Consider the following 23,506-nt stretch of genomic DNA (forward strand, 5'->3'; position numbering starts at 1 on the left):
TTACTGTTTTTTTTTTTTTTCATTATTTATCACATACCCAGGAAGAACAGCAGCAACAGAACCCCAGCCTCCACCAGCCAGTGATGCAGGCACAGGTCCTCCTCCGGGCCTGGTTACAAGCACACAGGACTGAAGAAGAGCCCAAATTCTGCTGAAGTTGTTTCTGAGTTTGATTAACTTGTCTCAGGAAGCCCAGCATGTGAGAGGTGTATGCTAAGTCACATGACAGTGATTATGAGCCCCAGTTTTCTCTAAATACAAATCAAGTTGGGCCAGTCCCACTTGGCAATAGCAGCAGGGTCTTTTAAAGATCCATTTCCTCTTTACCTTTTTTCCAATTCACCTTACCCAGCACAGAGCTCACCCCCTACTCATCTCCCCAAACAACCAAGATAAACTTGGCTAACACCACTTTTTCTTTCTCCCAGGCCAGCTACTTCCAAGGCATCTTCTCGGGTGCAACAGGCATGCGCTCCATCCTTTACGTGAATGTAAAATTTTGATCTTAACAGTGTAACTACATATTCAACCGCCCAGACAAACTTGAGCCCTTAAGGGTCCAAAGCGGGTAGCAGGGTCCAAAGGGCACGGCCATGTACCTACATGCATGGAAGCACATGCGGCTCCTCTAAGTTCATTAAAATTAAATACAATTAAAAATTCAGTACTTCAGCCACACTTCAAGCACTCAGTAGTTAGTTACATGGGGCTCATGACTACCAAATACTGGACCATGAGGATACAGTACATTTCCATCATCGCAGAAAGTTCTACGGTATAGTGGGACTAAAGGCCAAGAGAGCAGAGAAGTTTTCCTGAACCCTGCAGATGAGAGCCCGGGATCCAGACCCAGGCGCTCACTAGTTTGCACTTAAATCTAAATGCTCTCTCCTTCTCTGCCTTTGTGACACCCAGTTCCTACCGCATTTCAAGAGGGGAGTCAGGGCCATGGTGAAAAGCCTCCACAGAGCGGAATTCTGGGGCAAATTCTTTGCTAAGGGGAGGACGGCAAGGAAGCTTCCCGGGCAGGCGTTTGGGTCCCACTCCGGCGCTGCCAGCTTCTCGCCCTTACCCCCAGCTCCAGCCCGGCCAGGCTCCGAGCGTGGGAGCCGGGTCGGGACTCGGGTGGATGCTTGCCCGCGCCGCCTGCGCCCGGCGTCCTCTCGCCTGTCCTTTAGCACAAGGGCGGGCAGCGCAGGACAAAGGCGCAGGCGGCAGCTGCCCAGATCCGCGCGCAGGGGCGGCCTCGGCCACCCGGAGCGCCCGCCGCCTCCGCGGCCCGGCGGGGGAGGCCCGGCGCCCGCCTTTGTCTGCGCCACCGCGGAGGGCCGGGTCCGCAGGAAGCGCGCGCCATCGTGCGGCCGGAGCCGGGCACTGCAGCCCCGGAGGCGCGGCGCGACCTTCGCGCGGCCAGAACCCCCAAGCTTGGCCGGAACCCTCGCGGGGCGGGCGGTGTCATCGCGACAGCGACCGCTTCCGCGGCTCGGGTGCGTTCTGCGAGCTACGCTGTGCGTCAGGGAAACGCATCGCACTTCTCATAAAGGCGTCTGAGGTAAGGCCAACAGAAAAAGTAGAAAGTGGACATACTTGTCTCCGTAGAATGAGTAAAAAGAATCCAGTCAGATCAAGAACCCTTGTTAGTATGGTTGCTTGCGTCTGTGTGGAACAGCTCTGAGGCGTCGCAGAAGAAACTGGGTCGAGTACTTGCCCGGTGAGCTAAGACGGCCGCGGGCCTGGGAACCAATGTGAAAGGGTGGCTCCTGGTTCTTCCGACTCTTGTGCCAAAAGCACATCTTTCCTGTTCAACACGAAAGTGTCTGGTAACATAAAGATACGTTTAATACAATGCGTCTGTGGTATGCACCACGTGCGGAGGTGGCTGGAGCCAGAGATGAGGCAAATAGGTAAGCACACCAGCTTCCTGCGCTCTGGGGACCCAGAGTCTCCACAGACGACCGCACAAGTCACAGGAAGGGAGTTAGCCCGCATGTCCCACGGCCCTTGGTCAAGAGGAGGTTTTCCTGGGGTGAAGGACCCTGTCAGCAGGCGAGGCTCTTGCAGTCTTACTTGGTGAGGATGCAGAATGTATCCGTTGTCTTCACTTGGTGGACCAAACGCCTCTCACATGGCTTTTGCCTCAGAAATTGCTCACTGGGGAAGATAAGCAGAAAAGGAGCATTGACCCCCTGGCTTGCTTTCGAAGGCAGAAGTACAGTGATGCTTTATCTCTTTCCAACTCAGTCTTTCCTCCTAAACCTCCAACTCCATCTTCCAGCATGGATTCCAACAAATTAAACCTACGAGGTCATTTAGCAAGTTAGAATTGGTTACGGTTAAGCTTCCAATCCCCACAGCCTTGATTCTGTCACATATTTGTTGAACTGGGCCTTGTGACACGGATGCAGACAAGACTGGCCCCCAAGAGCATTAAATCTAGCCAAGGAGTCAAGGAATATGCCACAGACCAGTAGAGCTCTTCCAGGCGGGGACTGTTCCATCAACTTCTTGGTGATCCCAGGGCCCAGTCTAATTTCACTGAACCAAACTCTAAACTTGTTCTTTATTTACCCTGGAAGGGCTCCATGAGGTCAAAGAAATGATAGGACAGGAAGATCAGCTTCCCAGCAGTTGGGCTGGACAGAGTATGCTGGGCAGCAGGGTTTCAAACTAGGGTTTGAAAGAGTCTCTCCTGATTTGTAAAGAAGACTTAATCTCCATGCAAAGGGGAAACAGCTAGAGTCCTGAGAGCAGGGATTGAGGAAAGAAGGCCTTGCCCAAGAGAGAATCCAGCCAGGCTGCTAAAGCGTGACCTTGGGCTGAGCAGAGGGGTCTGTGTTTGTTTGTGTGCGCGCGCGCATCCGTGTGCGCACGCATGTGAGCTTGCCAGTGTGGCTGGGTCTGGGCAGTGAGCACTCGGGAGCCCTGCTTCACCAAACCAACCTGTGGGGAGCAAAAGGCCTGATTTGGGGAGCAGGCGAGTGAGACCTTTTTGAGTCACAGTCTATTGCTTTATTTTCGTGCCCCCCCCCCATGCAAGTTTCCAAAAATGCAAATCCTGACCCCCATCCTTCTCCTGGAGCTCTGACAAATCCAAAGCACAAGCAGGAGGGGGCTTGGCAGGACAGCGTGAACCTGATCAGCATTGCCTTCACAGCGAAGGAAAGCACTACAAGTGTACTTGAGCACTGCATGAGGCACAAGGTAGGTGAGTTGAATTTCCTGTTTTCTTCTTAGAACTCCAGGTGGGTGCATCCTTGCACTTTCTCTGCTCCGGCCATAAGATCTCTTGTGGACCTGCCTTGGTCCTGCTTCCCGTGGGGTAGACAAAAGGAATTAGTAACAGTAAGAAGCCCACTGCCTAGAAAATCTGCCTAGCCAACTGGAATGTATTGATAATCTAAACCGTCTACGTGGGGCAGGGGACCAAGTCAACATGAAGCAGATTCAGATTCAGTGTCCATTTCCTGAGTACCCGCTCAGTGTCCTGCACTGTGCTGAGCACTTGCAGGCAGGGAATCATCTTCCATTTTGTTTATTGAGATTCCTGTGACCTAATAGGGTGGTAGTGGACCCCTATCTCTCCATAGCTCTGGAGAAGACATCATCGCCATAGCACAGTCAGGGTTTGGTTGGACAGCATCCTTGGAAATTGCTTACTGATCAGGTCTTCCGCCTTGTAAGTAGTTAAGATGCCCTTCCCTCAACTGATGGAAGGCTGATTGGACATACCAGGAGCCAGAGACGTCTTCCAGATCCTTATCCAACCTTGTCTTCTCTCCCCTCAAAAAAGATTGCTGTCATTGGCTCCTTGAGGAAGACTTGGGCCTTGGTGCCTGTCTTCCCAGTGGGAAAGCCCTTTGCCCTCTCAGTGGGGGAGCCATGAAGCTTCCAAGCCTTGCCTTGGGCTCCCCTTGGGCTCCTGGCTCATGGGAGGCAGAGGTTGGTGAGAATTAATTGTAAAGTGCATTGAGAGGCACAAATGAAAACCAGTCCCGCGGCGGAGAGATTATTACTGTTGGCAATTTGGGTTTTCTGAAATAGCTCTTAGGATTATGACTGTGGCAGCCCAAACCCCAGAGGTGAGCTCAAGGCTGATAGATTTTCTGAGTGGCCCCATTTTGCTGCAGCCTTCCAGCTTCCCTTCCCTTCAGGGCGGGGTTGAGCGACAGCGAGGTGCCTGGGCTGGGGAGCTCTGTCCCCTCTGAAGGCTGTGGATACTAGAGCAGCTGAAGGCTGACCCCCACGTTCTTGAGAGAGGGTCCCCGGACACCCCGGCATAATTTCCTTCTCACTTCACGGTTGCGTCCCTGTCTGAAATGGCAGGTGACCTAAGTGGGAGCGGTGTGCAAATTGATTTGGAGGCGATCGATGGCTCGGGGCGCGGCCGGGGCTCGCTGCCGTGTCCCTGACCCTCTCCGAATCGATTCACACACCGTTCCTTCTCAGCGCACCTGCCACGTCGGATGGAGAAGGACGCGTGAAGTGAGAAGAAAATTACGTGTTGTTAGGCCTCCGCGGCCACCGCCGCTGCCACCGCGCCCTCTTCTCCCGGCCCCCCACCGCATTGCAGGCCGCCACCACTGGCCTGGGGGAGCCAGAGAGCCCTCTCCACGGGTGGAGACGCAGCCTGGAAGGCCGTGACGCGGAGGGGCCTCACACTGGCGCCACCACTTGGAAGCCTCCATCCAGGCGACCAAGAAGCTCACCCTCTTCCCCAACGCATGCCCTCTAAGACGTTTGCACAGAACTTTCCTCTCTTTCAAGATCATTGTAGACCAACTTGGAAACAGACTACTTCCTTGGTGGGCCCAGAGTCACTGGATACTCGAATTCCATTCATTTGAATCTATGCACTCACCCATTTCGACAAGCCTCAGTGGAACCCCCAGCCAGGGCCCAGCACCAACCAGAGATCAGGCCTGCATTATCGCCAGTGCAGGCTGCCAGCGAGGAAACACAGTGTGCTCACAGGTGCACCCGAGGAGAGCCCAAAGCACCACAGAGAAAGAGAGCGAGTAATATAATGGGAAGATTCCTGTAGCTATTTAACACAGACCTCATCCACCCACGTCAGTCTGTCAGCCCCCTAATCGCTGGTTCCTGGCCTGCTAGGAGATGAGGAGCTCGCACCAGACTGTAAATAGACTGTGTCACTAAGCGGTTTTTTCATAGCAAGACTTTCTCAGTGAAGGAAGCAGTGCATTTTACATTCGGCTGCAAAGAGTTCCTGGATCTGCACTTTGGGTCAGGACCAATCTATCCCTGTCACAACAGGCACCCTGCCTCGGTCCCACAATAAGGTTAGGGGCAGGGGTAACCTAAAAATGCCCCCTGCCGCAGATGTCCACATCCTAATTTTCAGAACCTGTAGGTTTTACACAGTAAAAGAAACTTTGTGGGTGTGATGACATTAAGGATTTTGAGACAATGAAATTATCCCTGGTTATCTGGGTGGGCCCCAAATAATTGCAAAGCCCCTTAGAAGCGGGAGGCCAGAGGGGAAGAGTTGGAGAAGATGTGCTGATGGAAACAGAGGTCAGGGTTGGAGAGAGGTTTCAAGATGTTAATCTGCTGGCTTTGAAGATGGAAGAAGAGACCACAAGCAAAGGAATGTGGACAGCTCGGAGAAGCCGGGCAAAGCTGGCACAGCCTCTCTCTGATTGTCTCCAGGAGCGACCAGAACTGCCAACACCTTGACTTCAGCCCAGTGAGATGGATTTTGGACTTCTGACAACCAGAATTGTAAGGTAAATAAACTTGTGTTGTTTAAGCTGCTTAATTTGTGGTAATTTGTTACAGCAGCAAGAAGAAACTAACACGGGGCCCGCAAAAAATGTGTACTTTTCAGAAGAAGAAAAAAAAAGAAAAAATTTTAAAATATAATTTTATCACAGTCATCATTATACCAATGTAGTTAGAGATAGATTTTTTTTTTTTAATGGAGGAAGGTGTCCCCAAAGGCAAAAGTGCCAGGGGCCCTAAAGTCACAAGCACCCTTGATTCGAGTAGCACTGATCACAAGGATTCCCACCCCCACTTAGCAATTCTAGACCAATAAGACAGACAAGAACGTACAGTCTAAAGCAGAACTAAACAATCCACCAATCTGTTTCAAGCCACCATTCTGGCTACTTATTATAAATCCGTCAAAAACCAATATTTCTAAATAGAATTTTAAAATGTGCTAAATTTATTCACCCAAACACATCCAAGTGATTTATTTATAATAAAGGAGGCTGGGTCTGCCTCTGTTTTTCTCGTACAGTCTTCCATTGTGCAGAAGTGGGCTTCCCAAAAAATTAGTGGTGCTTCCACATTTATAATCGAGGATTCCTTTTGTTTGAAAGGCCCTGTTGGAGATTTCTGGATTACTTGGAAGCTAAATAAACTAAGAGGTTTTTTGGGTTTTTTGGTTTTTTTAAAATCTTTTAATCCTGCTTCTGCCTGTTCTTGAGCTACTGAAATCAAGATTCTCCCACAGGCAGAGAACCAAAGTGATTCCTTTCAGCAAACTCTTTGACTTACTGTCCAGGTTCTGACACATTCCTTTGCCAACAACAAATAAGTGAGAACACTTCCAATGAGCAATGGCACCTCTTCTCATTTGTAGACGGGAGCGTCAGCCTGAAAATAGTGGCCAAGTGTTTTGACGCAAAAAGCAAGAATTTCAGGCCAACTGCAGCCAAGTAGGCTATTCTTAGATGTGCATAGGAGGCTGAGAGGTCTCTGTGTGGGTTGTTGGGAAATGGTTAGGGATTTGTGACTTTTAAGTGGCTCTTGAAAATGTTTGGAGATGAACAAGCCCCTGCAGATCCTATTCGTCACAGATGCTCCAATTCCTCCTGACCTTCTGAGCCCTTCTTAAACATGCACTAGTTTCTGAGGTGTTCCCCAGTAATTCAGAGGTCCATGCAGATTGATCCTTCCCACTGCTGACCCCCTACGATCCCTTTATTCAATACTGTACTTATCCTTGGATCATGTCTTGGTCCATTGGGCTGCTAAAACAAAATACCACAGACTGGATAGCTAATAAACAACAGAAATCTACACCTACCAGTTCTGGGGACTGAGGAGTCCAAAATCAAGGTGCCAGCATGGTCCCATGCTGCTGAAGGCCCTCTTCCTTGCTCGTGGCTTGTGCCTCCTTGCTGTGCCCTCGCATGGAAGGGGGCTAAGGATCTTTCTGGAGACTTGCTTATAAGGCATCAGTTCCATTCATGAGGGCTCCACCTCGTGACTTAAGCATCCCCTAAAGGTCCTAATACCATCGTCCTTGGGGGTTAGGATTTCACTGTATATGTTTGGGGTGGAGGGACACAAACATGCACACTATAGCAGGTGACATCTTAAGTAACCCTTGAGTGCTATCTTCCCAGAGTCATACTGATACCATCTTCATCCGACTTCCATTTTCCAAGTGTGTGATGTGTGTGACCACACCCTCCTATCTTCCCCTGACCTCCATGCTACTTTACTTGCCTACCTTTCCTCACACCTCGCTGGCTTCTTTTCATTCTCCTTTGATGTTTCCTCCTTTTCTAATAAACCTGTAAATGTTAAAGTGCCTCAGTGCTCTGTCTTTTGTTCTTCTTATTCTCTGTCCTCCTTCTCTCCCTAGACAACCTTCTCCAGCTCCATGGCTTCATGAACCCTGGCTTCATGATGACTGCCAAATGTCTCCTTCCTGCCTGGACCTCTTCCCTGAATTCCAGACTCATATTTCCAAACACTCACTCAACCACTCCATGTGGCTATGGTGGCAGCTTTGCAATGAGTCCTATTGACTAGACTGAGCTACATTTCCAAGGCTCCCCTTTCTGTTATATTTCCAGATAGGCTGGGGTACAGGAGAGATTCTTGGAAGATTTTGGAGGGTGGAAGGAAAGCAACAACCCCAACAATTCCTAGTTCCCAGGGATTATTGCTGACCTACTGGCTCAGTTTTTGGTATGAAACAGCAGTGAGGCCTGCAACTGTTCTACCTTCCTCTGGGCCTTCCTTTGGCTTCTCTAGATCCTGAGTCAGGTGTCTGTTTAGCTTTGTGACAAAGGGCCCCAGCTTCTGCAGGATGCCTACTCTAGAAGATACATATTCTAGTGCCTCTACTTCTCTGGTTAAACTCTGAAAGACACAGATGTCCAAAAGGTGCCTCAGATATCATGTGGCCCAGGCAGAATTGTTCCATGACCTCTCCCCATAGTACTCTCCATCCTAGTTAACACAAGGGAAACCACAAAACAAATCATCAATTTGTCCTATTAGCTCTATCTCCAAATTACATTGCCCTCCTGACTGCTTCTCACCACACTCATTTCTACAACCCTAGTTCTACCCACTTTCATGTGGACAACCGTAACCATCTCTCAACTACACTTCCAGCTCCCCTCTCCCTCCATTCCATACTGTGTGTCCATCCTCCACACAGTAACCAGAGAATCTTCTTAAAGCTTAAATCACAGAGCTTCCCCCTCCCCATCATTTTAGAACCCCCCATAGCTTCCCATTGCAATAAAAATATAAATAGAAAATTCTGGAGGGTTATACATACTTTGGCCCCTGATGCTCTGTCCTTATGCTCACCCACTTATTGTCTGTCTTTAGATATGCACCACTCTCAGATGTGCCTCTACCAGCCCAAGGGTCTTGACACCTGCTCTTCCTCCTGCTTTGATTGCTCTTTTCTCAGATCCTCACATGGTTCCATCCTTCTTATTGTTCAGGTCTCAACTGGATGTCACCTTCACTGAGACATCCTTTCCAGCTCCACTCCCCAGTTATGTTCTACCACATTACCCTAGTTTGTCTTCCTCAAAGGACTTCTCTATATGTGAAGTTATCTTATTGTTGTATACTGTTTATGTGTTTCTGAAGTGCCCCTATCAGACTAAGCAGAGGGGAGTGATTAGTACATAAGCATAACCAGCCCCCAAATGTTAATACTTCAACCAAGTTGTTCATCATTCTACTCTACAAACGGTGTCTCTTTGGACAGATTGGGCAGATCTGTAGCTGTATCCTTTTTGTGATGAGAGAGAGGATGCAAGTTAGAGGGGTGGAGGGAGGTCATTGAATAATTCCAAAAAACATAATTTCTATAACATATATGCAGACTAATTCATATTATTAGTTCAGTGATGTGTATTTACAGTAACATAGGATGGGAGATGAGCTTTGTAATGGTAGCCCATCACATTCTTTGAGGTCCATGTCAGTCTTACCTACTAGAGTCTGTGTAGACTAGCTGCAGTTGAAATTCCCATTTCTTCATCACTTCCTTTGAAATTTATCTGAAGTGAGAAGGAATGGTTTGCCCATAGAGAAGTGTCCAAAGATGTGGCTGGTGCAAGAAAAAACTCAGCAGAAAGAATCTGAATCTACACTGGGTCTGCAAAGACCAATATTTCCTTTCTTTTCATTAGATTACAGAACATTAGAGCTCACAAGGAGCATAAATGATGATGTTATGGGCTGAATTGTGTGCCTCCAAAATTAATTTATAGTTCTAACCCCCAGTATTTCAGATTGTGACTTTATTTGTAAATAGGGTCATTGCAAATATAATTGGTTAAGTTGAGGTCACATGGAAATAGGGTATGCCCCCTAATCCAATATGACTTGTGTGTGTGTGTGTTTAAAGATTTTATTTATTTATTTGACAGACAGAGATCACAAGTAGACAGAGAGGCAGGCAAGGTAGGGGGAGGTGGGGGGGGGGGGGAAGCAGGCTCCCTGCTGAGCAGAGAGCCAATCCTAGGACCCTAGGATCATGACCTGAGCTGAAGGCAGAGGCCTAACCCACTGAGCCACCCAGGCGCCCCATGACTTGTGTTTTGATAAATGGGGAAATTTGGCCAGAGACAGGCACACATGAACGTGTAGTCAGAGATCAGCCAAGGAGTATCAAAGGTAGCCAGCAAACCACCAGAAAGTAGAATAAAAATATGCGTGAGAATCTCTCAGAGCCCTTAAGAACCAGCTCTGCTCACACCTTGATCTTGGAATTCCAGCTGCCAAAACTGTGAAACAATAAATTTCTGTCATTTAAGCCCCCTGATTTGTGTCACTTTGCTCTGGGAGCCATAGCAAACAAATTTAGACAGCCTGGTTCATTTTTGAGCAATAGTTCTTCATTTTTGAGCAATAGTTCTCAATGGGGGAATTCCGCCCCCCCCCCCCAGGGAGCATTTGGCAATGTCTGAAGACATTTCTTCTAGTTGTCACATCCAGAGGTGCTACTGGCATCCAGGGGATAGATGCCAGGAATGCTGTTAAACATCCTGCAATGCACAGAACAGTCTCCCCCAACAAAGAATTATCTGGCTCAAAATGTCAATATTGCCAAGTTTCAGAAACCCTCTTTTAAAGACACTTGAGGCCTGGAGAGTTCAAGTGATTCACAAGGTCACTAAGAACATTAGGGCAAGGGGCACCTGGGTGGCTCAGTCATTGGGCATCTGCCTTCAGCTCAGGTCATGATCTCATGATCCTGGGATCGAGCCCCTGGGCTCCCTACTCAGTGGGAGGCCTGCTTCTCCCTCTCCTACTCCCTCTGCTTGTGTTCCCTCTCTCACTGTGTCTCTCTCTGTCAAATAAATAAAAATCTTAAAAAAGAAAAGAAAAGAAAAGAACATTAGGGCAAAACTGGAACCAGGGTGCAGGCTGTTGGCCCAGAGAATAAGCAAGAAGAGATTAGTCCTAGCAAGAACCCTGGGGAAACCATGTTCTAAAATATAGGCAGAGGAAAAGAAGCTGACAGGGCAGGCAAAGAGGGAGGGGGGCACTAGAGAGGAAAGAGGAGAAGCAAGAGTACTTAGAGTTCCTGGGCTTGGGGCCAGAGGTAGACTGCAGAGGACGCTAGAGCAGAAGCTCTTACAAGACATCAGTTGGGAAAGGAAGAGAGAAACACATGGATAGCTGTAGGGAGACTTTGGGTGGATAGGGGATTGGGAGTTTAAGATAGAAGGGACTGGAGCATTGAGAGGAACCCACAGAGGGTTGAGATTGAAGGTGCAGGGTAACATCAGGGGAGTGTTACTGAGAAGGGAGCAGGGGACGGGGTCCAGAGCCCAGAGTGGGGGGATTAGCTTAGACACAAGGAGGAAGGCAGAAGAAATTAATGGAAAGTGGCTTTCAGAGGGAATAGGTTTTTCCATTCTATTCTGCCTTAATCTTATCTTATTATACTTTGAGGATAATATTTGCTAATAATTCATTAATGTGGAGGAGAACTCTGGGCCTTCTGGATGCGTTCAGGGATGTGTTCAAGGCTTCTGGTCTTCTCTGTTATTCCCTGTAAAGCTACTGCTACTTCCTCCCAAGCACGCAGATCTATCTGCCTTACGAAGTTTCCAAAGCCTGGTCCTACAAAAACTGATGGATGCAGAAACAAAAACAGTGGGAATGACCCAAATTCCATAGGAAGGGGTTCAGTAACATAGGGATAACTGGCTGGCCTGGCTTCATGGCCTTGCGACCCATATGGTCACACAACACCCTGTGCTCAGAAGGGGTCCTGTGCTTGGGGCTTACAGCTCTGTGGTCACAGTCTTAAAACTGTCAATCTCATCTTTGGCTTTATATTTTGTAAGTGAAGTCTGATGGGACAATGGAGAAGGCACCAAGGGCTTGGAGCCTTGGCTCAAATGCGGGCCTGCCTCCTACTGCCTCCCCAGGAGGGGCTCTTGGCCCCTCCCTCTTCACCCCACCCAAAAAGCGTTGCCCTGCCCAGAGGGAGTGAGTGAGAGGGCATGGGCACAAGTGAGGCTGGGGAGCGGGGTACAAACCCTTAGCCACCAGTGAGGGTCTTCACTCTCCCGGAAACTATCCCCATACAGAAGGGTATGCAACGTTAACTAGCAATAGAAAACACCTCCATGGATCAAGAGAGAGGGAAGAAGAAAGGAAATGGCTTTTTTCATGGTTTTTCAGCAAGGGACCCCTCGTTTTCATTTGGCAGCAGGCCCACAGATCATGCAGCTGTCCCTAATGACTGGAACAAAAGAAGCTGAGAGAACCTAGAAGCAGAGTTTCCCAGAGTTTTCAATCACTCTTTCCCTTACTAATAGTTACCAAGCACCTAAAAGACTCTGGGGATACACGACTAAAGAGACAGTTTCCCCAACAACAGTTGGGGAAGTCAGTGAACCTTGAGACTGGAGAGGGCTGGGCCCGCACGTGTGAAGACTGGCCACTGCAGTGCAGGGTGGCGAATATCATGAGAAGTCTGCCCAGGGACGGTGGGAGCCCTGGGAGGGGCCTTCACCTGCTTTGGGAAGAGAGAGGAGGCTTCTCAGAAAACACCCTCTCTGAGTAGTGCCCTGAGTGAGAATTATTCAGAGGAAGAAAAAGGAGCTGCTATCCCAAGGACTCAGGGAATACATGGGCAGTTTGGAAGATGCCAGTTGTTCCAAAAAGCTGGATGACAGGGAGAAGAGAGCTCAAAAGAAGTCAGCAGCACCAAATGAGGGGCCTCATTCTCCATGCTGAGGGCTTCTGGCTTTATCTGGAGACTGTGGGAGCCACTGAAGGACTTTAAGCTAGGCTGCCCTACCCAGATTTGTGCCCTAGAATGATGGTACAGCCCGGTATGCAGAATGGCTTTAGGAACCCAGACTGGAGCCAGGAAAAACACTGAGATTTTGGTCTCTATCCAGATCCAGGCAAGAGGCGATGAGAGCCTTAACCAAGGTGGTGGCAATAGGAATGGAGAGAATGATCCTCCTGATTGTGTGACCTTGAGAGATATTTAGAAGGTGGAATAGAAATGGAAAGGCATCATGATGGATTCACTGGGGTGAGGGGTAAGGTATCGGTTTGGGCCAATAGGATGTTGTTGCAAACATTTTTCATAAAGAAAATCAATTCACAGGATAAGTATATAGGCAATTTTTTGAGATGGTCCCCAGTGATCACCTCCTGGCACTAATGCCCTTATGTAATACCCCTGTCTTGACTGTGGGCCAGACGTAGTGACTTGTTTGTAATTAATAGCATATGGCAATAGAAATGGGATGTCACTTCCAAGATTAGGTTATAAAAGACCACGTGACTCCTGTCTTGGTATCATTCGCGCTCTCTCTCTTACCTTTCCACTCACTCACTCACTCTGAGGGAAGTCACTGCCATATTGTAAACTGCCCTAGGAGAGCCCACATGGGGAGAGAGAGTAGCAGCTGAGTCCTGCCAACAGCCATTTGAGTAGGCTTGCAAGTGGATCCACCCCAAGTAAGCCTTAAGATGACTATTGCCCCAGCCAATACCTTGCAGTCTTGTGAGAGACCGGAGCCAGAAGACCCAAGCCACACCCAGGTTCCGGATCCATGGATATTGTGAGATATGCTTTGTGGTGATTTGGTACACAGTAATAACCAACCAAAGCAATAAGCAAGATAGGGTAATATTCACAAAGAAAAAGAAAAAAAATTTCAAGCATACTTGAAGAACTTCTGGAGCACTAATTTACAAATATACCTTTGCTAATTATGAGTTATATTTATGTATTCATTTGACAGATTCCCTAAGGACCTCTACTAGGTTAAATTCTTATTTGTGTATATTCTCTCTCTTTTTTTAATAACACTTTTCAGACCACATGACAACTTATCTCTGTATTAAAGATCTGTATGAAGCTATAAGAACTTTGAAGACGGAAATCTTCTTCCATTCCACTTAGTATCCCTAACACTTAGCATGGCATATAGAGTTATTAGTGGCTAAGTGTGCTAGCTGAAAGAGATTCCAGTTGTTGAATATTTTCAAGATTTCTATATTCACACTTTTGTTTGATTCAAACATTCGATCTTTAACCTAGTTCTATTCCCAAGAGGAATCCTGATGTAAATTGAATCCTGGTAAACTGAGACTAGCAGAGGCAGAAAGATTAAGAAAATTTTTTACTTCCTCCAGTGCTATTATTTGAGATTTGTTAAAAGTAGGAGAGTATAATTTCCTTTTTATTTATCCAGACGTGGATTTTGAGGGAACTTGGAATTGTAAGGTGTACAAATATCTTTCTTCTAGTTGCTAGAAATTCCACAGATTTGTGAATTAATTTATTTAGCAAATGACTTTGCTCTGCCATTTCCTATGGGAGCTTAGACCAATCCCTTCACATCTTTACACTGAACGTCTTCATTTGTAAAATAGGAGGAGAGGTGGCCAGATTGTATGGCCTCTAATTTCTACTTCATGTTTCAAGTACTCTAAGTTCTATAAAATGTACTGAGAAATTGTGCTCATTTAGGTACGGGACAGACCTGGGTTTGAATCTAGTTCTGCCTCCCAAGGACCATGAGTGTGTAACTCATTTTGGCTCTGCGAGCTTTGTTCATTTTCCCTAAATATAAAAGGGGGGTTGTTGGTAAGAATTAGAAATAAAACATGTAATGTATCTGCTTAAAAAAAGAAAAGGTAGCAATGACCAGTGTGTCATTCCCCATGGATGGGAAAATACAAATGAAAAATATAGAACATTGTATCAGCTTTCTAGAAATTTCTAGTCTGGTGGGGGATAGTCTTTTAAAATACCTTTGGCCTTTGCTCAGGTAACTATTATCTAATCTGTATTAACCACAAACATTTTTCATTAGCATGAAATTTTCCCCAAACTTTGGAGATTCAGCCTGCACGCTCTGTCTTAACACTGAATTTCCTAGCCTCAATACCTGCAGAAAGCAGGGGTTTCTCTTTTCATTTGGCTTACATCCACTGCCCTGTAATTTGATTCTTCCTCTTCATTCCTGGACCCTGTCCTTTCTTCTCAAACAAGAGGGACTGCTTTGGTTTTGACCAAGCCCTTCATCTTCCTGAATTCTTCAGCTACATCGTTTCTAACGCTTCCCTTTTCCAACATAAATAGTCCTTGCTTGCTCATTGTCCCACCCTGCCTCACCTCTGGCTCCAATTAGAGCAATATTTATTTTTCCCTTTTAAGAATCTCTCTAGCCTCTACTCTTCAGAAATGAGGCAACCCAGCTCGTGTTAAAAGCCCTTTATTATGGTCACAGAAAATCTGCTCTGACAAGATCTACCTCGACAAGATTGTGTTCCTGGAGATCCTTCTCTCGTTTTATCTGTCATCTCACTTTCTAGGTCACATCATTTCCTAGCATCTAAAGTGTTGTCTGTTTATATATATTTTAAAGAAACGGAGGGGTGGAATGTAGAGTGAGTGTCTTGTGTGCTGGAGTGAGGAAGAGCCTCTTCTAATACCAACGCAAGGCACTCTGCCATCTCCTGGAGAAGGAAGAGAACAAACACACACATAACCTCTTTTGGTTTGGATTTGATGGGGATTTTAGTTAAGACAGCCAATAGCACCCCAAAGCCCAAGTGTAGACTTGGGATGGTAAAACTAGGACTCGGGTCAAACCCTCAGGGAAGTAATATGAATACCTGCTGGAATCTTCCAAAAGCACAGACACTTCAAGGGACTTGGGGCCATAAGAACTCTGGGATGATCCTACGGGTACCACCCCCTAAGAAAACAGTCAACAGTAAATCAGCTTGCATCGGGTTGGCCTGATATCATCATACTAATGTCTTGTTCTTCAATTCAGTCTGTCACCTCCCTTATACTAATACTGATATCTGTTTGAGTGTTTAGTAGCTTCCTGCCGTGCACTAAGCATGTGACAAGTACTATTACAAGTACTCTTCACAGCTGCACTCAAAGGCAGGTTCTAGTATTACCATCCCTGTGTATAATGAGGAAACTGAGGCCCTGTGGGCTTAAATAACTTACCTAAACATTCAAAGTGAGTAAAGAGCAGTCAGGATATGAACTTGGGCAGTGTACAGGCTCTTTGCTCAGCTCAGTTAGTGTTATGGACTGAATTTGCATCCCCTCACCATGAAGATATGTTGTAATCTACTCTCAGTCTCTCAGAGTCTTTAAGGATAGAATCTTTGCATAGGTGACCAAATTAAAGTTAGGTCACTGGGGTAATCCAATATGACTGGTGTCCTTACAAAAAGGGGAAATCTGGACACAGCGGCAGACATGCATAGAGAGAAGATAATACAAAGAGACACAGGGAAGAAAATGGCCATCTATAAGCCAAGAACAGAGGCCTGGAACAGATTCTTCCTCACAGCCCTCAGAAGGAACCAACTCTGTCAACACCTTAATTTCAGACTTCTGGCCCCCAGAACTGTGAGACAATACATTTCTGTTGTCAAAGCCTTCTAATCTGTGGTACTTTGTCTGGAAGCCCTAGTAAAATAACAGAGTCACTATTCCTCATTGTAAAGCAAAGACACTCTAAAATTCATTTAACAAAAACTCTTGGTTTCTCTTTCAATGTGGTCATTTATCTGCCTGGGGTTCATTCAAATACTCTTAAATCTTAGGTCTGCAGGGTCTGGACTAACAGAGGCTAAAGTATTCTTAGGCAAGGGTGAGTAGTATGCACCCAGATTCTGTGCAGCAGCAGCAGGGCCCAGAGTAAGCTCGGGACTCCACTGAGTTTGGGTGCAAGGCTGCCAGTGTTTCCAGAACACTCTCACCGGCAGGGGCAAGTCCCCCTGGTTTGCATAAAGAAGAGAGCTCCATGTAATTTTAGAGTGAGCACCTTGAGGAATACTCAAGAAGGGCCTCCTCCTGGCCACCAGTCTTGTGCCTGGGTCTTCAAGAGAGGGGGCTGTGGGTGAACAGTGGGAAAGTAAACTTACACAGAGCATCTAAGTAGCATACTGCTTACAGATAAATCCCCTATTAATCAAACATGTTGACTATAGCTGACTGGGGTTTCCACCAGAGTGTGTGTTCCATCAGTTGTGGATTCAGGGCCAGATTCTTAGAGGAGTTAATTGAGCCTTAGCATCTTAACAAAGCAGTATCTGGGCGCCTGGGTGGCTCAGTGGTTAAGCCACTGCCTTCGGCTCAGGTCATGATCTCAGGGTCCTGGGATCGAGTCCCGCATCGGGCTCTCTGCTCAGCAGGGAGCCTGCTTCCTCCTCTCTCTCTCTCTCTGCCTGCCTCTCTGCCTACTTGTGATTTCTCTCTGTCAAATAAATAAATAAAATCTTTAAAAAAAAACAAAAAAAAAAAAAAAACAAAGCAGTATCTGATCTCCTCTGATTAAACAGTATTGGTCAACTCGACACTTGTTCTTTCTCTGCTCTTCCTTCTCTCCTTCCTTCCTTCCTTTCTTACTTGTCTATCTGATCAGGGTATGTCCTTTGCATATTTTCCATTCCAATATGCATGTATTCATAAGAAGGTGTTTTAGGTTCCAAGGGTTGCCATAACAAATTACCAAAAATTTGCTGGTGAAAACAATGGAAATGTATTCTCTTGTTGTTCTGGAGACCAGGTATCCTAAATCAAGGCATCAGCATGGAAGGTTCCCTCTTGGGGGCTCAGAGGGAGATTGTGTTCAGTGTCTCTCTCCTAGCTACAGGTCGTTACCAGCAGTCCCGTGCCGGCTCTCCTTGGTTAGAGGCAGCATAACTGCTGGTTCTGCCTCCATTGTCACATGGCATTTCCGGGTGTGTCTCTGTGCCCAGATTTCCTCCTCCTTATAAGGGCACAAGTCATGTTGGATTTAGGGCCCAAACTAACCCGATGTGACCTCAACTTAACTTGATTACATCTGTAAAGATTCTATTTACAAATAAAGTCATATTTACACGTTCCAGGCAGACTTGAACTAACTTTTGGGGGACACTATTCAACCCTGGGCAGAGGACAATTACCATCAAACATGTAGTCAGTCCCCTTGCTCCCTTCCATGGGCCCCTTCTAGAAGCCTCTCAGATGAAAACCAGCGTCATGGACAGGACAGCAAGGCTAGCTGGCTTCTGGAGTATCTTGCCTCTACCCCTCAGAATCAGCTTATATTTGGGGATAGGACCTGAGTTGAAAGTTCAAGTCCTCAAACAATAATGAAATGTGAATTCTGCTGAAGAAGGAATTCCACCATGTTGTCACCCTAGGATATCACAAAATTTTCAGGGGGAAGTTGTGCCTACCATGGTGTAGATGAGCCACTTAGATGCTCCTGCAGACCACCTGCTTTCTGTTTGCTTGGGGTCTGACTGCCAAGTCAGCTCACAGACCCTGGATGTTATTTATTTTGCTCTTTTTGGCAACACTGAATCCTATGATAGGAATCTAGAGGAGAATGACTGGGTGAATTTGTGGCGTTTATTTTTAAGACTGGTGGAGTCCAATGAATATCCAGTATTGTCTGCTTTCTTTTTTGTTCTTTTTCTCTTTTAAAGAAAATATAAATTTACAGTTAACATGGAAAGCTGTCTAAAAGCTATTATGTTGGAAAAAAAAAAAGTAGGTGGCAAAGAGTACATTTAACTTGATCCCCATTGTGTGAAAAATAAATATGGGAATACATTTAGAAGTAATAAAATAACAATAATAATAACAACAAATATAGAACAGTTTACTCTGTGCTACCCTATTACAAACACGTTATATATTTTAATCCACACACAGCCCCATGGAGGTCCTATTTTTATCCTACTTTACCACCTTCAATAGAGTTGACTAATCTCCTACAGATTAAGTATGACAATATTGATATTCACAAATTAGAGAGAAAGGAAAGAGTTTTGCTTAAATATTTAAAAATAGAAATTAGGGGTGCCTGGGTGGCTCAGTCGTTAAGTGTCTGACTTTGGCTCGGGTCATGGTCGCAGGGTCCTGGGACAAGCCCCACATCAGGCTCCCTGCTCTGTTGGGAAGTCTGCTTCTCCCTCTTGCACGCCCCCTGCTTGTATTCCCTCTCTCGCAGTGTCTCTCTATCAAATAAATAAATAAAAATCTTAAAAAAAAAATAAAAATAGAAATTAAATCCTGTGACTCTATAGAAAATCATAAATATAAATTTCACATACTCTCCTACATGTTTTTAGTCTTACTGTATTTTGGGGTCTTAGAGCTGTGGCCATATTTGATTCTTCCCCATGTATAAACTACTTTACTTGGGAAAGTACATGGTTTTTGAACTCATATTCCCATCCTTTGATCCATTCAGTTGTTGGCCATTCTCTCATCAGATTAAAAAAAAACAACCTCGTTGGGGGAAAGGGGTTAAGAGCTGCTCAGAGTTTCGTGGGGAACAGCCAATTCCTTCATTTCCAAGATCTGCTGTGTACTTCCTGCTTCTCTCACTGGGGGCAAATAAAAAACAGGAGATTTAAGAGACAAATTATCCCTGAGAAAGCCCCCTAGAACAGAGTAAAAATAATTGAAAAATGATAACAAGTGGCTGAAATGTTTGGAGAGATAAATGTGATTTATCATATAGCACATAAGCACAGACGTGAAATTGTAGCTGCAGACTTCCCTTAACATCTGGGTGACCTTCGGAGCATCCATAAAACTTCCACCACACGCAAACACCCATGCTTTTCTGGTGGGAGATGAACCCTGATTTGTGTTCTACTTCCTCAGATGCACCTTTTAATTTTTCCTGTTTTGTATTGAAATCCATCTGGAGAGGCATTTCTTAAGAACTTGAGCAAAAGCTGAAAACAAAAGTGGTTCTGAATCCATACACTGTGAAGTCAAGTCTATCTATGTTTTTGAGTCTTCATGTATGGAGATGTGAAAGATTGCTTTATGTAAGACATGTTTTCTTCTCAATATATTTGCTGAAGAAAGAGGAGAGGAAAGAACATATGCTTATTGGTTCATTGTTATCAGTGAGTTAGTTTTAAGTTTCTGTCGCACTATTTTCTCTTCTTATAGCTGATTTTCTCACCATTCTGCGACAGAATATGAGACAAGCACCGCCATGAAAGAGATAAAAGTTTCCAAGAACAGCCTAGCACTCTTTGGTATGGAAATGGGGGGTTTATGCTTCTTTGAGGTTTTTTTTTTTTTTTTTTTTAAGTTTAGCAGCCAAGAATTCAAGAGTTAAGGCTGATAAAACTGCATTAAGATTATCTCACCTGCCCAAGTGTGGGAGAAAACATGAGTCCAGAATAAATTGCTTTTCTCAAAATAGAAAGACTTTCCTGGTTTTATTTGGCCTGGGAACAAAGCTGAAAGGTAGGTGGGGCTTCCCTTCCAACATCTGCTTCTTGGATTGCTGGAAGCTCAGAAACTGGGAATCCCCCAAGCACCTTTATGGATGAGGTGAGGATTTAAGTTCCCCACAAAGAGCAGGGGGCAGGAGATAGGGCACAGGCAGCACCGGGGCAGCTCCTGCATCCTGCCTGAAGCTCAGATTCATGTAACATCAAAAATACTGATTCAAGACCTGGCACCTCTCTTGAACAGAATGGGGCTCCAATCAATATTGCTGAATCACAATCTAACAGATATAGCTGTAAGTGTTTTAAAGACACCATACTTTCCACAAACAAAAATGTTTTTCAGATAAACCAGCACCAATCCCAACAAGTGTGCTAAGGGTGCACATTATATACGGCATTTGGTAACCGTGTCACTGTTGCCATCCCCATTGTGGCCTGTCATGCAGGCCTGTTCTGTGACATACACGTCACTAACACATAGTGTCTATCACACTGGCATGCAGGATCACCAAACCCACCTGTGGCTAGAACTCCTCGGGTGGTTCTTTCCAAATCAACATCTCTAAATTCCCTCACTGTGCAGGTGAATCGATTTCTCAACACCTTTTAGCGTACATCTTCCAAACCCACCATCTTTCCAAACCAGTCCTGTTAACCAGAAATCAATTCTGAAACATTGTTTGTTTAAAATTTTAATTTACAATTTAACTGCACATACCATGGGATCATAGACCAAAAGCCCAAATGGAAAATAATAGTTTTAAAAACAGCTCTGGGTAAGAATGACCTTGTGAAAATGTATTTTGCACATGTTCCATTGGTGAATTTTTTTTTTTTTTAAATGGGAAGCCATCATTTTAGGGGATAATACAGTAACCTTAGTTAATTCATATGCTGCTGTTCAATCGGAGTCTGAAAGCTGAAGGCCACAAGGTTGTGCTGTAATGGAAAAAAGCTTTTTAACTAAAAGCCAGGAGACCTGGGTTCTAATATCAGCTGTATGCTGCCTTGCTGTGAGACAGTGGACAAGTCGCTTAACCTGCCTGTGTGTCTCAGTTCCTTCATCTCTAAAATGGGGATAATGGCCCTGTCCTCGCACTCCTGGGGTTCTTGTAAAGACAAAAAGCGGTGATGGAATTAGAAGCTCCTCATGAATGAGGAACACTGTACATTTGCCATGTGCTTGCCATTGTACTGTTTTATCCATGCCGCCATCAGACCCCAGGCAGCCTGGCTTTGCTTCAGGGCAAAGGAAGCTTCTCAGTACAGGGCTGGTGAGCCTAGGCATTGAGTCGGACCAGCCTGAAGCTTGAATTCTGGCTTCCCTATTTCTAAGCTGAGTGACCTTGGGCAAACTACATAACCTGTCTAACTCTCAGCAGCTGCATCTGTGAAATGGCCTAACGATCTCTATCTCTTTGGGCTGTTGGGAGGCCTACATGTGTCATGGAAATGAAGTACACCCAGTGACGGCTTAGGAATAGCATCATCATACTTTTGGTGGCTAGGCATTTAAAAAAAATTTTTTTTTTTAAAGTAGGCTCCATGTCCAGTGTGGAGCCCAGTGCAGGGCTTGAACACACAACCCTGAGATCAAGACCCGAGCTGAGATCAAGAGCAGACATTTAAATTTAACTGACTGAGCCACCAGGCACCCCAGGACAACAGGCAAAGGTGATTTTGTGAGCATGCAGTTCACTGGAATGGATGCCTTAAATCTTAGACTGAACAAGTCTATTCTGAACGTGGACTATGTGGAGCTGCCCAAATAGTTATTAATGACTCTGGGCTTAAAACACGAATATAGAAATTTTGAAAACAGAGTCTTGAAAATTCTTGGCACTTGCCTTAAAAATCTGACAGCAGCAACGTTTATGTAGTAGAGTATATATTCAGATTCTTAATAACAACATATATACTTATTTTATATATACATACCTATTTGTAGCATATACTTCATATGCTAGTAATACATACTAATAGTATATTGACATACTTATTTTTAGTAAGATATATATATTCATATTCAATAAACATTGACTGTAATTCAGTGCTTCTACTGTTTCCTGCATGCATTTAGTTCTCAGGTTCCCATTTAGAGCCTCAAACTAGTTTTCTCCATCAAGTTCCAGAGCAATAGTTCCAACTCTGTGCTAGAAAACAGTTGTCAAAAATTCATGCAGCAAATATATATTGAGGGCCTACTGTGTGCCATTCAAGCACACAGGGAGCTTGCATTGAGGTAGGAGATGCAGGAGAATAAGTGGATAACTAGGGTATGAGCAGAGCCACCCTGCCTTGGTAGGGGGTAGGACAAAGCCTTCCAGAGAAAGTGAGGTATAAGCCGACATAGGTGGTGAAGTCAATAATCAGGTGTGGGGGGGTGGTTTAGAAGAACATTCAAACAGAAGGAACAGCCCGTGTAGTGACCTTAAGGCAAGAAAAAACTTACTGAAGTGACTGGAGAAGCAGTTCTTTAGTATGGAACAAGATGATCAGATTTCACACTGTAGAAAATCTCTCTGGGAACTATGTATATTTGAAAAAGGCAAAGACTGGAAATAAGCAGACCAGGTAGGAGGCAGTGAGGTAATCTAGGCAAGAGATGATGAATGGTGCTTGTTGAGAGCCAGAGAGTTCAATGGAGAGGAAGAGAAGCCGGTGGGTTTAGAATAAAAGAGTGAGAGCCAACAAGGAAGTAAAAACAAATTAGATGTGGCCTTAAGCAGTTAGGAATGGAAATAGAGATTTGAAAATCACCATAGGAATCATGAAAATAAGTAAGACCACCCAGAGAGAGTATAGAATGAGAGGAAAAAAGGGTCAAGAATGGAATTCAGATAAATGTCAAAGTTTAACTGATGACAGAGGAAATGGAGCAAAGGTGCAACTAGAGAAGTAGAGAGAAACCAGAAAAGGGTCATTTTCTAGAAGCCAATGCAAGAGACTTCTTCAAGGAAGGAAAAACATTAGTGTCAAAAACCCAAGAATAAAGGGGCGCCTGGGTGGCTCAGTCAGTTAAGCATCTGACTCTTGATTTCAGTTCAAGTCATGATCTCAGGGTTATGAGATTGAGGCCCTCACCAGGCTCCATGCTCAGTGCAGAGACTGCTTGAGATTCTCTATTTCCCTCTGTCCTTCCCCCCCGCTCATTCTCTCTAAATAAATAAAGTCTTAAAAAAAACAAAGCCAAGAATAGGCAATGGGGAATTTACTTGAACACCAATGTTCAAAGTAGCATTAGTCAGAATAACCAAAAGGTAGAAATAACCCAAGATCCCATCAAAGGAGAGATGGAAGAACAAAATACAACGGAATATTATTCAACCTTTAAAAGGAAGGAGAAACTCTGACACATGCTAAACATGGATGTTTAAGGACATTATGTTAAGTAAAATAAGCTAATCCCAAAAGGACAAAAACTGTATGATTCCACTTACATGACATAGCTAGAGTAGCCAAATTCATAAAGACAGAAAATAGAACTGTAGTTGCCAGGGGC

General features: G+C 45.3%; 1 long non-coding RNA gene across 2 annotated transcripts in view; it reads left to right on the top strand.

Annotated features, from left to right (window-relative positions):
- Window positions 1-1,438: 1,438 nt before the first annotated feature.
- The window catches only part of LOC101688418, a 44,349-nt gene continuing 22,281 nt past the window's right edge, over window positions 1,439-23,506 (top strand). Inside the window, exons 1-3 of one of the 2 annotated variants that reach the window (XR_006606041.1) lie at window positions 1,439-1,552; window positions 3,038-5,747; window positions 19,715-19,803. This is a non-coding gene — a long non-coding RNA (uncharacterized LOC101688418). The remainder of the gene's footprint in view (window positions 1,553-3,037; window positions 5,748-19,714; window positions 19,804-23,506) is intronic. The other variant, XR_198672.3, reaches the window with a different exon arrangement.

This window comes from Mustela putorius, unplaced genomic scaffold (assembly GCF_011764305.1).
Source record: "Mustela putorius furo isolate JIRA1106 unplaced genomic scaffold, ASM1176430v1.1 tig00000224_pilon_pilon_pilon, whole genome shotgun sequence".
NCBI lineage: Eukaryota > Metazoa > Chordata > Mammalia > Carnivora > Mustelidae > Mustela > Mustela putorius.